Source organism: Anomalospiza imberbis, chromosome 16 (genome assembly GCF_031753505.1).
Source record: "Anomalospiza imberbis isolate Cuckoo-Finch-1a 21T00152 chromosome 16, ASM3175350v1, whole genome shotgun sequence".
In the NCBI taxonomy this organism is placed as follows: Eukaryota; Metazoa; Chordata; class Aves; order Passeriformes; family Viduidae; genus Anomalospiza; species Anomalospiza imberbis.
The window spans coordinates 5,483,581-5,497,037 of record NC_089696.1 but is presented as its reverse complement, the minus strand read 5'-3'; the positions used below and the strand labels follow the sequence as shown (position 1 = coordinate 5,497,037).

General features: G+C 45.8%; 1 protein-coding gene across 2 annotated transcripts in view; it reads right to left on the bottom strand.

Annotated features, from left to right (window-relative positions):
- ABAT (4-aminobutyrate aminotransferase) overlaps positions 1–11,987 on the bottom strand; it is a 49,714-nt gene extending 37,727 nt beyond the window's left edge. The window contains exon 1 of one of the 2 annotated variants that reach the window (XM_068206713.1): positions 11,861–11,987. The gene's annotated coding sequence lies outside the window, so the exon portion shown is untranslated. Of the gene's footprint in view, positions 1–4,341; positions 4,466–11,860 lie in introns of those variants that run through there. The other variant, XM_068206714.1, reaches the window with a different exon arrangement.
- Between the last annotated feature and the right edge of the window lie 1,470 nt (positions 11,988–13,457).

The window sequence follows — 13,457 nt, the reverse complement described above, 5'->3', positions numbered from 1 at the left end:
GCAAAGTGCTAAAAGTTACATGGCAACATCATCTAGATCTCAATCTAGAGACTCCATCAGCACCGTGTCCCTCCGTGCTGAGTCACATCGTGTCTAACTGCTTGGAACCCATCCTGCAGAGAGATAACAACTCTCTTGTACACTTTTATTTGTAGTGGATTTCTTTTGCTCTAACCCTAGCATCAAATGGCTTAACACCAAACTGCCACTTTCTGGGTAGAGCCGAAAGTGTTGCTGTTCTGTATGGCTGCTTTCATCCCTCCATACCCACAATTACCCTGCCTGGCAGGCTGGATGCACAAAGAAGATGACAATGATTATTTAAGTCCTGTTGCAGGGCAAAAAACTTAGAAGTCCCATGTCAGTGATTTGAAGCAACTATAAATATTAAAAATTTATTTAAGATGTATTAAAAATGTGCAGTTCACAAAAGTGGGAGCTGTAACCAAAACCCCATGGATTTGCAATTGATTTAATCAAGATAACATTGGTAAAGAAATCTGTTTAAACAGTCTGTTATTGGAAAGGATGTGACCAACCACCTGCACTAAGTTCACATTCTGCTCTAATTTGCAGTTGTCAAAGGAAGATTCACTCAGTACACAATCCTTCACTGCTACAAAGTAATCTCCAGCTTCAGTTAGTTGTTAGTATATTTCTATCAATACTACAAACATCCTTCTGAAATAAGCAATGATGATACAAGGCAAAACAGGGATCAGATTCTGGCCAGGCTGGTCCACAACACCAAGAAAAGCACGCAGTTCGTATCAAAGATATTTTGTTTTTATGGAAAATATTAGGTTTACTATGTTAGCAGTGCATTTCACTGCAAATGACGGCAAATTCCTCCAGAAGCAACTCTACAGCCTTCCTTAACCCCTGCCTCACACTCTAGAAAGCATCTGCTACACTTTGTTATGAAAAACAAAGCATTTCAAAAAATACAGCTACTTGAGGAGAATTCAGTATTCAGAAATAGCAGCTCCAGGGTAGAGACAAGATGTCAAAACCCTAAATGTCATACACATCTGCAAGAAATGGGAACAAAACACATCAATACCACAAAGCAGAGAGCAAAGCATGCAGGATACTCAGCACCAAGTCTTAGGCCTCCTTCAAAAAACAGAGGTGGCACAAGAATCAACAGCAGGACCCCAAACCTGCAGGAAGAGGGAAAGCAATGCTTCTCTTAAGGGCTTGTTGTGTTTGGTGAAGGAATATAGCACCAGCTGGAGTGTCAGATCAACTTTTAGGTACTGTGAGCAGTAATCACTAGGTTCACCTTAAAATATATTAAAAGTATTTCAATACAGTTGGAAGGAAACAAAGTAAGACTATATAAATGGTGACCCCAAGTTAATGACAAAAATCTGAGCAAACAATTTGCAGACAGTAGGATAAAGATCTTATTTGGCCAAAGAGGATTACTATGAAGGGTAAATCAAAATAAAAAGGACAATTGGGATTGCTTAGCTTTGTGGGAAAGACAGCACACTGCAGCTTTCCAGCCTGTGGCTGGCCAGAAGGCTACTTCCTACCTTAGCACATCCAGTAACTCTACACTCTGTGCACAGAGGCAGTTTTTCTTTTGTGAAAGAAGTTAAAAGGCCCATGAACAGAGTGGAATTCAGCACTATCAATACCACTAGCTGCAGGGATTTCATTTGGTGGGCAGATGTTGAGCTTGAAAAAGTCAGAGGTTGCACGTGTGCAGGGCACACCTGAACTCCCCTGCACTACTCACTAATCAGTAACTGCTGTAACTCACACTGACCCAGGCACAGGGGCATCAGCCCCTCTGTTCTTCAGATGTCAACTGCTTTAATTCCCATTAAACCTGAGAGCTTCACATTCAGAAGGAAAGGGATATAGGAATTAAGCACAAGTACTATGAAAATTCTACTATTCTGAAGTCCTATTTTTTCTTGTTTATTCAGGCAATAGGTAAAAAAGGGACAGCAGTTGGGGAGTTTTCAGAACAGTTCAGGAAACACAGATATGTACACAGTGTTAAAAAGACTCAGTTACTAAATTCCCTAGTATGTTTAGAACATTATTTTTGAGCTCCAGATGGAGAAAGAAACTAGTGCCAATCTGATTCAGCAAGATACGTATTTCTCAGGTGGCCCCTTTTACTTCACTGGGCCCATTTACAAAACCAGAGTTGGGCATGAGCCAAAGAACTCTGCTGAATTGAGGCAAGGTAGAAAAACTGGGAACTGGAAGAATCTATGGTGATCAAAACCTGAAAGTTACCTACTAGGGAAAAATCCACAAGGCTGCTGCATGAACTGTGCTTATTTACTCCTTCTATATTGCCTGTTTAACCAAACTAATGAATCTGCTGCACTATTACACAGGTATTAAATACCTGGATACAGATTTGAGGAGATGAACTGGAGCTTACTAAGTGTGCTAATGGCTAAACTCACTGGTGAAGGCTCATCGAGGTACATCTCTACTGCACCCTCAACTCTCATGGTAACACTGACACCCACAAAGAAATTGGGCTCTGCTCTTCAGTCTGGCATATGCCAAAGGACATTTTATGCACCACATTCAGGTAGTTAAAAAGTGTTGACCAGTTTTGGGAAAATTTCCATAAAGATTTGGACAAATCTTTATAGGAGTTCTGATAGAAGTTAAGCAAGTCCAGTTTACTTGCTGGGGTAATAGAAGAGAGACCTGGAATCAGGAAACCGATGAAGGATGCCTTGTATTACTGTGATGCTAAGAGAGGCTGCATGAACAATGCGAAACCAACCCAGGATAACTGCTCCAGGATGAATACAATCAATATGGAATAATGAGCTAGTAGTTAGATAAATAAACAAGCTGTTCAACCTAACAAAAACTTTTTGTGGGAGATGTTTATCTTCCTAATGGCAACTTAAAAAAATAAGCAGCATTAGCACAATTGGACAGCGAGTGGTTCCCTTCAGAGTGCTGCCCTCACTAGTACTTAACCTCTCTCAAGAGCACTGTCACAGAAGCTCAGGAAAAGAACAACAGCAAATTTCCCTTCTCCTTCATAAAGTCAGGGTTTCACCAAATGGATGCAACTGCAGGATTTATCAGTAATCAGGTAATTCTTCACAGAAGATACATCATGTGCTTTGTTAGAGTCAGTATCATCTTAAGCTGCCCCTTTTCCCCTCTCTGCTGTTAACTGGTGACAATAAATAAACGATATTCAGAGGTTGGAGTTTCACAAGAGATGAGAGGAATGTGCCTGCAAGCCTGCTAATCTTGCTCACCAGCCAGAGCAGAGGATCAGTTATGCAAGGCTGCATGTGGATTTTGACCAGATATAAAAAACAGTTCATTTCTCCTCTCTTTCCCCTTTGGAACAACAAAAGAGAAGCTGTGAGCCATTTCCTATCATTTATCAGATCACTCTGGAAACTCATTTTCTCTGCATATTTTATGTGAAAAAAAAAAAAAAACTTTATGCAAGTGCTGTATCCCAAAATTATGCAATCAGCTTTGGGTTTGCAGGGTAGTAGCACCTTCTGAGCTTATTTTCTTAAGAGCTAGCTTTCCTGCCACTGGTCCCATCACTCAGTGTCCCACTCACACCAGAGAGATTCCTAATCTGAGGAAGAAAAATCACCAAACCCTTCTGGTGTCCAGTGGAGTCACAAATTCAGCTCGGAGCAAACCACTGAAAAGAAACAACCAAGCAGTGTGAGGAACAAGAAGTCCACCCTGAGGAGCCACCACGGTTGACTCCCTGTTGAAACATCACCTACCCATGGAAACCATGGCCATAGTCAGTCCTACCCTTTTGATTGAACCAAATCCTACTACATCAAAATCTACAGAGAAGCAAAACAACAAACTCAAAACTGATACACAATCAGGTAATGGTCCAATTTTTATGGATAAATGAACAGCAGGAATCCTACAGCCTGCATCAGAAACAAGAGGAGTTTTCCAATCACCTTCCTGGCCAAGGGAAAAAAATTACTGATGAGAAATTAGGCAAGCAGTCTCCTGTTACTGCTAAAAGGAAATGGCATTTGAATTTCATTATTATAAGAAGAAAAGCACAAGATTTGTCAGTGATAGTTACTGCAAAGCACAGATTGTTGCCGCAATCAGTAAAGTCCTTCTCAAAGGCCCTACAACATGAATCCAGCCCCTAGCACTGCTTGTCATTGTCTCCACTTGCCTCAACTCCCTCCCTTTGTAACACTAACCAGCTCTTTCTATGCTTTGCTTCAGCTGCTTTTCACAACAGCCAAGGCAGAAGCATCTCATTCCAGCAGCCCCTTCCAACACCCAGTGCCCAAACCACAGAACAAAGAAAGATCTGCTCCCCCGTAGATCCATTACCTGGTAAAACCACCCTGCAAACAAGGAATGTGGAGTTCATCCGAGCCCAGCTCATCCTCTGCTTTCCTACCTCCACCAGCACACTCTGATTGTGTAATCCTATTTCCCTCTCCAGGAAGCTGCATTGCAGCAATAGCTGTGGAGCAAAAAACAAGGCTTGCTTTACACTGGAGCTGAGAGGGGAGAACACGATAGAGAATGGCAGCTCAGTCCATACAGGTAAATCCCATCCTTCACACCCACAGCTCAGTCCATACAGGTAAATCCCATCCCTCACACCCACAGCTCAGTCCATACAGGTAAATCCCATCCCTCACACCCACAGCTCAGTCCATACAGGTAAAACCCATCCCTCACACCCACAGCTCAGTCCATACAGGTAAATCCCATCCTTCACACCCACAGCTCAGTCCATACAGGTAAATCCCATCCCTCACACCTGCAGTATGGTCCATACAGGTAAATCCCATCCCTCACACCCACAGCTCAGTCCATACAGGTAAATCCCATCCCTCACACCTGCCACAGGGGCCCATCAGTGTCAGTGTGCTCAGCTTTGCCTGAAGTGATGCAGCTGTTAAGGATGGAGAAGTCATGGCTCTTTGTGGCAGGATTACCCTCTGGCCTGTTGCCAAAAAGTATCTTATGCCTGAAATCTGTCCAGAGCAGTTTGGTTTGATTTCTAACAGCTTCATTACTTGTCATGTTCTCTAATTCCCACCAAGGCAATAATTTATATAATCAGATATATACAGTGAGAGCTGTTAAAAATGCTTCAATATGAAGTTACTAGCTCCATTTTGCTCTCAGTGTCCTAATTTTTTTTTTTTTTTGTGAACATCACAACATCAATATGAAGCAAGAACCTTGCAAAAAATGTGTAATTCATGACAGATGTGGAAAGAGATTTAACAGAGAAGAACAAGATGGCTGGTTCCCATTATTTGAGAAGGAACCTGACAGACAAATTAGGAGGAAACATAATACAAACAGAAAATATTACTGCTATTGGGTTACACCAAGCTTATTTAAAATACTTAATTTTAATGATATTTATGTTACTTATGCACATTTCTGTAGCATTGCCAGACCAATTAAAACATATGAGTTGATTTCAGTTGTGTTTGTTGTCAAGAGATGCTGCCAAGAACCTCCGCACATTTCATCTTTCACTGAAAGAGGAAGCCAACATTGGCATGCAGTGGTGATGTTCCAAGTCTTTAATCAAAATTGAGCTTGATGAGTTACAAATACAAATGAGGGATATTATTCTTTCCTTTCCCTGCAAACTAATTTTCTTTTCCTGTTTTCCTCAGTGGCTTCTGAAGCCTATATTCCTGCACTACCTCATTCAGAAAGGAAAAGACCTGGAAGGGCAAGAGGTGGTATCTCTTGTGAAAAAAATCTGTAGGGTTGTTCATTTGCTGGGAGGAAAGAGGAAGAGGAAGGGGTGATTTATATTGAGAGTACAGGCAACAAAGCCTAAATGAAATCAGCCAGCACTGGGTTAGAAATTTCTATGAGGAACTTGCTGCCCTGTGCTTTGTCCAGTGCAAGGCTTACTGATGGAATCTGAATGCTTTAAAATTGAGCCAAACATAAAAAATAGGACACCACAAAAACATCATCACTAATTTATGTTTTCCCAACACCCATTGTTCTGTTGTGTGAGAAACCAGTGATGAAACCAAGGTTACAAGGGGAGGGGGAAAAAAAACAGCCCTGAATAAAACCCAATATCCCAACACAAAACTAGAAAGAAAACCTCGTGCTGGCAATCCACACTCTTGGGTAACATTTTTCCACGCTTCCTGTAAACTTTCCAGCCACAGGTAGGCTGGGTAGTCCAGGCTGAGCTGTCCACTGATACCACAGGCAGGGCAATACCTCTCCCACTGCTTCCCTCAGTTCACCCCATCCCCCTGCCAGCTTCCCTCTCCACACGAACAGCTCCTTCACCCAGCAGGACAGTGCATGTTCTGCCGTGCCTCCTGCAGAGCTATAATGGTCTTCTAGGCAGAGACATCTGTTTTTAGAGCTGACAGGTAGGACTAAGAGCTCTTAAAACAGCTCTGAGACACCATAAATACAAGAGCTGGAAAGTGTGGGAAGAGCAGTGGAAATGGAGAGCACATCACCCTGACACTGTGGGCAGGCTGAAAGGCTCCAGAAGAGGAAATCTGGTGCTCGTGACATGCAGATGGCAGAAGAGATGAAAGCAAATGCATGAGAGAAGCTCTGATCCCGATTCCAGGATCACCCATGGTCCCAAACATGGCCCATACAGCTGGGACAGCGACATGGTCTGTGGGGAACTGAGAGCAGACTGACACAGGAACCTGAACCCAAAGCTCCCCACTGACCCAGCAAAAGGCACCTGAGGGAGCCAGCACAGAATACAAATGCACCAGAAACCAAAGGAAGCATGCACAGGTTTCTCCCACAACAGCAGCCCTCTCCTGAGGCAAAGGAACAGCTTTCTGCTTGGGAGGACATCTCAGGGATGCACTCAGAACAGTCTGGGTTCCACCAGCTGCCCACACCTTGGAAAAGGCACATTGTCACAACCCAAGCAGGTCAGGGTTAAATTGGATTAGTGTATTCCAGCAGGTGCCAGGTCAGGATTGCCCAATTTCTTTGCTGTTATCCAACCAATTTTCAAGGTACTTGAACTTGCCAGGTTTCAAACTTCAGGCATTTTGAGGCTTTTGCTAAAAATTCCTACGTAAAACAGAATTATACATGGGCACAACAGCTGCAAAGCAATGTATTCTCATTTGTAAAATTAAAACTGAACTTTGTTTGGAGACAGCAAGGGAAATTCCTGCTGAAATAAGGACTATTTTAAAGTGTTTGAGATAAGGAAAAGCTTGAGATAGGTTTACAAGATTTTTCTACACTCAGAATTACAGCTACACAGCTAAACCAGTAAGTTTGGCACTTCATCCTATCACCTGGAGTGTATTTGAGACATACTGACTTTTTACATGAATTCTTTAGCAAGCTGCAGAACATCCCTCAGAACACCAGCAGAACTAGATGTTAGTGTTTAAACTGCCAGGTTTCCCAAGAGACACAAGAAGGTAAACATACCCTGCCAATGCCAAGTTGCATTTCAGGAAAATTACAAAATGTAAATGGGAAAGTCACCAAGTCTGAAGCTTTGCTGCCTTCAAAGTGCCTTGCACCTTGCCACAGAAATTCTACAGTACACTGCCTTTCAGCCAGAGCCCCAGGGAGGAGTTTGGTACAACACAAGCACGCACTACACAAATACTTTATCTCCTGCATAAAACTGAGAGAAGCTCACAGAAATAATGGCAGAAGACATTACAAAGGAGAAGTAAGTGTGAAAAACTAAGTTCACATTTCTTCAAGCTGACAGCATTCACTTACTAAAGGCAGAACTTTTAGCTGAGTGACTTTGGTGCTTTCTCACATCAAACAGGACAGCACAGCTTTATCATTTTATAAAAGTTGAGTCCATCACTAGGGCAGACCTGTGTCCTGGACACTGCAGGTGCCCAGCCCTAGCCCTTCACAAAGGCACTTCATGAAATCAGCTCCTCACTGGCACCATAAAATCATTCCATGATGGTCCAGCCCTTGCTAGGACATGCATCCATTTCCACAACAGAATTTACAGCCGTAGAAGCTATCACACAAAATTCAAAATACTCCAAATGCACAAACTAGGAAAAGGAAACTAAACTTCATGCTGCAAAAAGTGGGATTTATTTTCAACAAGAAAATCACACCCTTCAAGAATATTCTCTCTGCTGCGAGTACATGCACCTCTACTGGGCAGCAAGAGAGACAAGCTGCTCCTTCCACACAGCCAAGAGCTGCAACACATAAGCAAGGTTCCTACCTCATTCTTCTGGTGAATTTCTAGTACTGGCTAAATGTGGAAAATGAAGAGTAAAATAATTTGTGAAAGGAAAGACAAACAAGCTAATACAAGGATACATTACAGAACCTTACTCCCACACATCAGAAGAGAGTGTGAAAGCCACAGAAATAGTTTACAACAATATTCTCTGTTTTAGACACTTTGCTCGCTTTGGAAAACCCCCAGAATACTGTCATTTTTGCACAAACACCATATTGCTAAGAAAATATCAGTTTCTGTTTTCCTGGACCATAGCTGTCATTTCAGGCAACAGGACCATGATCTGATAAAACAGATCACAACATTCAGAAAACCAAGAGGGGACAGAGGTGGTTTTCAAGCCACAAAATAGTGGCTGGAAGAATTATCTACTTTTAGTTGGTAGCAGCTCTGACCCCTAAGGCAACCTCTTCTATACATAAAGAAGAGAACTTTGAAAGGAGATCCATCTGTAAAAAGAATAGGGTGCTTTCAGCCTCTGGAAAGATAAATCTGTTACATAACTTTTAAAGCATATCCATCTTTCCACAGGCAATGGGGCCCACAGTGATAATTATCTGTGTGGTGGATTCTTGGTCTTTAAGCTTCACTGCTCCTGATGTGTCATTTTTGCATTACTTACCTGTACTTTCACAGCTCCCTACACACCAGCTGCTTTCCTTCTGATGGAAGCCAGCTCTTTTATGTTACTTATTCTCTCAAATGGGATAAGACACCTCACTATTTGATTCAGACTTATCACTATGCCTGAAAAACTCTTAAGAGCTTAAAAAGAACTGCAAAAGAAGAACAGGTACTACTGGAAAAGCCTCTTGAACAAAAGTTGTGCACACAGATGGACAAGGTGCAACATACAAAGAGGAACAAAAACGTATTTGAAAACAATAATGATGAGAAAGGTCTTACATGAAATCTGAGAATTATTCAAGATCTATTCTCCTCCCTTCTCCCTCTGACAAAGGCAAAGCCAAAAGCAAAGGAGATTTATCCAAGTTCAGAGTCCTCATTTGATTTAAAGTTTCTGGTATACAGCCAATCCAGCAAGATTTAAAGATACAACTGGTTTGTATCTTTACAACAGAGATACAGCAGTGAGTGCCACCCTGTCCATATAGCACCTACACATACTGCCACTCAACAGCCTTCTTTCCTGAGGCACTTCCACAAGCTGTTTTCATTTGGGTAAGAAAGGAAGGGGATTTAATTTGTAATTGAAACAGACAAAAAATTTTAGCAGTGTTTCTGGAATGGACTCTCAATCCTAGAATTCATGAAACAAAGCTCGTAAACCAAGAACCACATCCAACTGGCCTTAGAGCAGCTGTGAACTCTAATCCTGTGAAGCCTAATAATTCCTGAAATGATGAGGCTAAGCAGCAACACAGGTACATCATGACATCACCTGAGCTGTTTTAATTCAGGCCCAACACTCAGAACACAAACCCAGAGGAAAACTCTGTACTCCCAGGGCAGGAGTGGTGCCCGTGCAGCTGCACCTGCACACACAGGCAGCTACAGCTGGCCTGCTGCCCAATGTGCCTGTGGGGAAGGAAGGCATTGCATAAATTGCTCTCAAACTTGGCTGTTAAACAGCACACCATGCAGACAGGGCAAGGGGAACCACCTGGAGACCCCCAAGCTGCTGGCAGGGGCAGCAAGAGCTGGTTTGAATGAACATACACTTGGCAGGCAAGAATCTGAATTCCTCCCTGCCTCTGAAAAAATCCTGATCAGGATGTTGTCCTTTCCCAATGACAGCACAGCTGCCAGCAGGACACCTACTGATTTGCTTGGTGTTTATTTGCATGCTGTGCTTGCTTACTGCCTCTGGGCATAAATATCCAATTTTATCCACTTATTTGACTTTACTTTGTGTTTGAATGCACAAGACACCTCACTGTACAGTATGCCTCCGAGGCTGTCATCCCTCAGAAGACTAAAGGCCTAATGAAAGATTAGTAAAACAGTTTTATTGCATTTTCCCACACATAATTTGCAAGAGGTCAGCTTATCTAATAGCACCACACACGTACTGACTCAGGTCTCCATTTATCTGCACATCTCTGAATCACTGTCCTCTGCACTTGGGGTGTTCAGGAGGAGACACACACACAGACTGCAGACACAAAAGACCTGAACACTGATTCCCAGTCCACAAGGCTACCCAGCATGTAACTTACAATAATAGCTCTCCCATCTATACAGTCAGACCAGTGATGTTTGATGAGTGCTTTAAACAATACGGATGAGAAACACTACAAAATCCAGATATTACCCTTCAGTGCATATGCTGTGCTTCAGTATGGTGAGCTGTGATCCTGCATTTGAATCACTGACCTACAAGTCTGCATTTGTAACTCCAGTCAAAGAAGACAAACTGCTCCCAGACAGAATTTGCCCAATACTGACACTACAGAAAAGACAATTACAACAACAAAAAAAAATGCAACTAGCACTGCAAAATTGCTAATTCAGTTTATAACACAATAACCAGATTACAACAGGATTCAATAGGTAATTTCCTTACTGCAGAGCTTCCAGAAGGTAACCCTACTACTACCCTCCTTTTATACCAGTTGGCTTTCAATCTTTATCAAATTCCGTGCTTCAAACTGTAAGAGCAAAGACCCTTTTAAGAGCCCATACCCAGTGCCTTTGAACTGTAGGGCAAAATCCAGTATTTGTAAGCCTGGACATTCATTACTGATTACAAAATTACTTGGAAATCTCCCACAGTAGTTCAGTTTCTTTGCATATCATTTCCTTCTCTGCTTATTCCATAAACAGAGATGGAGAATCACAGAGGCAAAAGCCAAGCCAGGCAGAGGCAAAAATCTGGCTGAAGAGCCCCGTGCTACTTTAAGCACTGTAAGGGAAGCGATGCTAAGGATGTATCAAACCCAAGCCCGAGGTATTGGCTTGGGTTTTGCATCACGAGCACCAGCTGGAGAACAGGAAACTGAAAAGCCCAGCTGAACCTCAGCTGAAGTGCAGCACCAGGCCTCCCCTAACACCATTACTCAGCTGCCTGCAACACCTCACCCAGGGGCGCCCTCCACGCAAAGCCAGTGCCGTTCTCCCCACGGTTCGCAGCTGTTTTCTCACGGGTTTTGCGCCCTCCCGTTTCCTTTTCCCCCCGCTCCCCGCCGCAGGTCCGTGCCGGGCCCACCCGCCCGCCGTGGGTGCCGCTGCCGGGGCACAGGGCATCCCAAACCCGCCTCCCGGAGCGGCCGACCCCTCCTGCGCTCCGCGGTCCCCAGGGGCCAGGGGGACGGCGGCGGGCCCCGCCGGGGTGCGGCCCACGCTCGGGTCCGGCAGGGCAGGGCAGGGCAGGGCCCCCGAGCGAGCGGGATGGCACCGGCCTCCGCGACCCCCGCCCGCCAGCGGAAGCCCCGCGGTCGCGGCCCGGCGCCGCCCCGCTCCCCGCAGGGTGCGCTGGGCCGGGGACCCGGCGGAAGGGCATCAGCGAGCGGCGGGGGACGCGGGGCTGCCCCGGCAACGCGGGCACAGGCGCCCGCGGGGATGGGGATGGAGACGGGGGCCCGCGGGGAGTCCCGCTGCCGGGCGGGAGCGACGGGCGGCGAAGGCAGCGGCCCGTCCGCGGCCCCGCGCGGTTCGGGCGCTCACCGGGAGGTGCGGGCTGCGCGTCCTGCGGCGGCCGCGCCGGGCTGCGCTGCGCTGCGCTGGGCCGGCCGCGTCCCGCCGGCCCCGCCGCCGCCCGCCCGCCCCGCGCGGCGCGACCAATCAGCGCCGCCGCCCGCGGCCCCGCGCCCGCCGCGGCCAATGGGAGAGCGCGGCCGGGGCTCGCCCCCGCCGGGAGGGGCGGGGCCGGCCGGGCCCCTCAGGGACGGCGGGGCCGGGGCGGCGGGGCTCGGACCGGCCGCGTCCCTCGGCGGGGGCTGCGGAGCCTCCTCTCCGCCTGCCCCGCGCCCCCTGCTCGGCAGCCACCGCGCATCCGCGGCAAGGGCTGCGGAGCCTCTTTCCTAAGCGCGATGGGAATCCGTGCCTGCACTTACAGCTCCACAAAGACCCGCTGTCCCTTCCTTATTGCCTCGTGTTTATCTGCTGCCACTTGGGACATACTTAATTTAGCAAAGGCAGCAACTAAGAAAGTATTTTGGTCTTCTATCTCTGATTAGAAATTCAAATTAAACCTAGTGTGATGTCGAACTCCAAATTTAAAACCCAAATCTTCACCAGCATTTAAGGCTGGCCTGGACAAAACACGTTTTTGTTGTGGACGTTAGAGGACTGAAGCAGCTCAAATCCCACAACGAGCCCTTCTGCTCAGTTGCTGCTTGGTTCTGCTACAGCACTGTGGTATTTGCAGGCACAATGCTGCCCTTGAAGCTCCAACCCAGTAATAAATATTGTTATGTATCTCATCCACAACAGGACCTGTGGCAAGCATGTTGAACCCTATCTAGACTCTCATCTTGCAGAATTCATGTCTCGTTCACAGCCTTGGTTTTCTTCAAAACCTAAGACCTGGCTACAGAAGGCCAATGCATGTACACCTCTGTCCCCTCTCCTGTGGGCAGCACAAGGGCACCCTCTCCCTGTCCAGGTGACTTCTCAGAGCTGGGGCTCATAACGGGTGCCCACAAGAGAGGGGAGCTGTCAGAGCCTGCCAGCCCCCGAGGACCTCCATGGCAGGCTCCAGGGAGTATCCTGGAGCAGCTGTTGTGGCAGAGCAGCTGAAGGCCACTGGACAGAGCACCCAAGCAAGGCAGGAACGCTGCAGGCTCTGAGAGGCCAGAGCTGTTCTGTGCTGCAACACCATCAATTTGCAGATGGTGTTACAGGATCCTTCTGTCCCTGCACACACCACTCGAGGCTAGGCCATCTACGCCTCCTCATTTCCACTTACCCTGCCCAGACCCCTTATGTCTGTCAGTCTGTTCCAGTTAGAAAGATTTAGTGGTCCAAAATCACAAGAGAGGCAGCAGTTTAGCCATTCAGATGGCAGTAAGCCATTTGTACCATAAAGGACAAGGAAGCACTAGGACAGATTACAGGATCTGTATGATGAGAGCCTTTGATAACAAACACTTATCAAGATTCTCGGATGAATATGATTCTACTTTGAGAGGAATACAGAACAGATAATTTCAGATAATTTCTTGGTGCCCCTTCTGATCATCCTACAATGTAAACCTGTTACTGATATCCCATAAAACAAGAACAGAGCAGTAAACTTTACTTTTTTCATGCTATCTTCTGT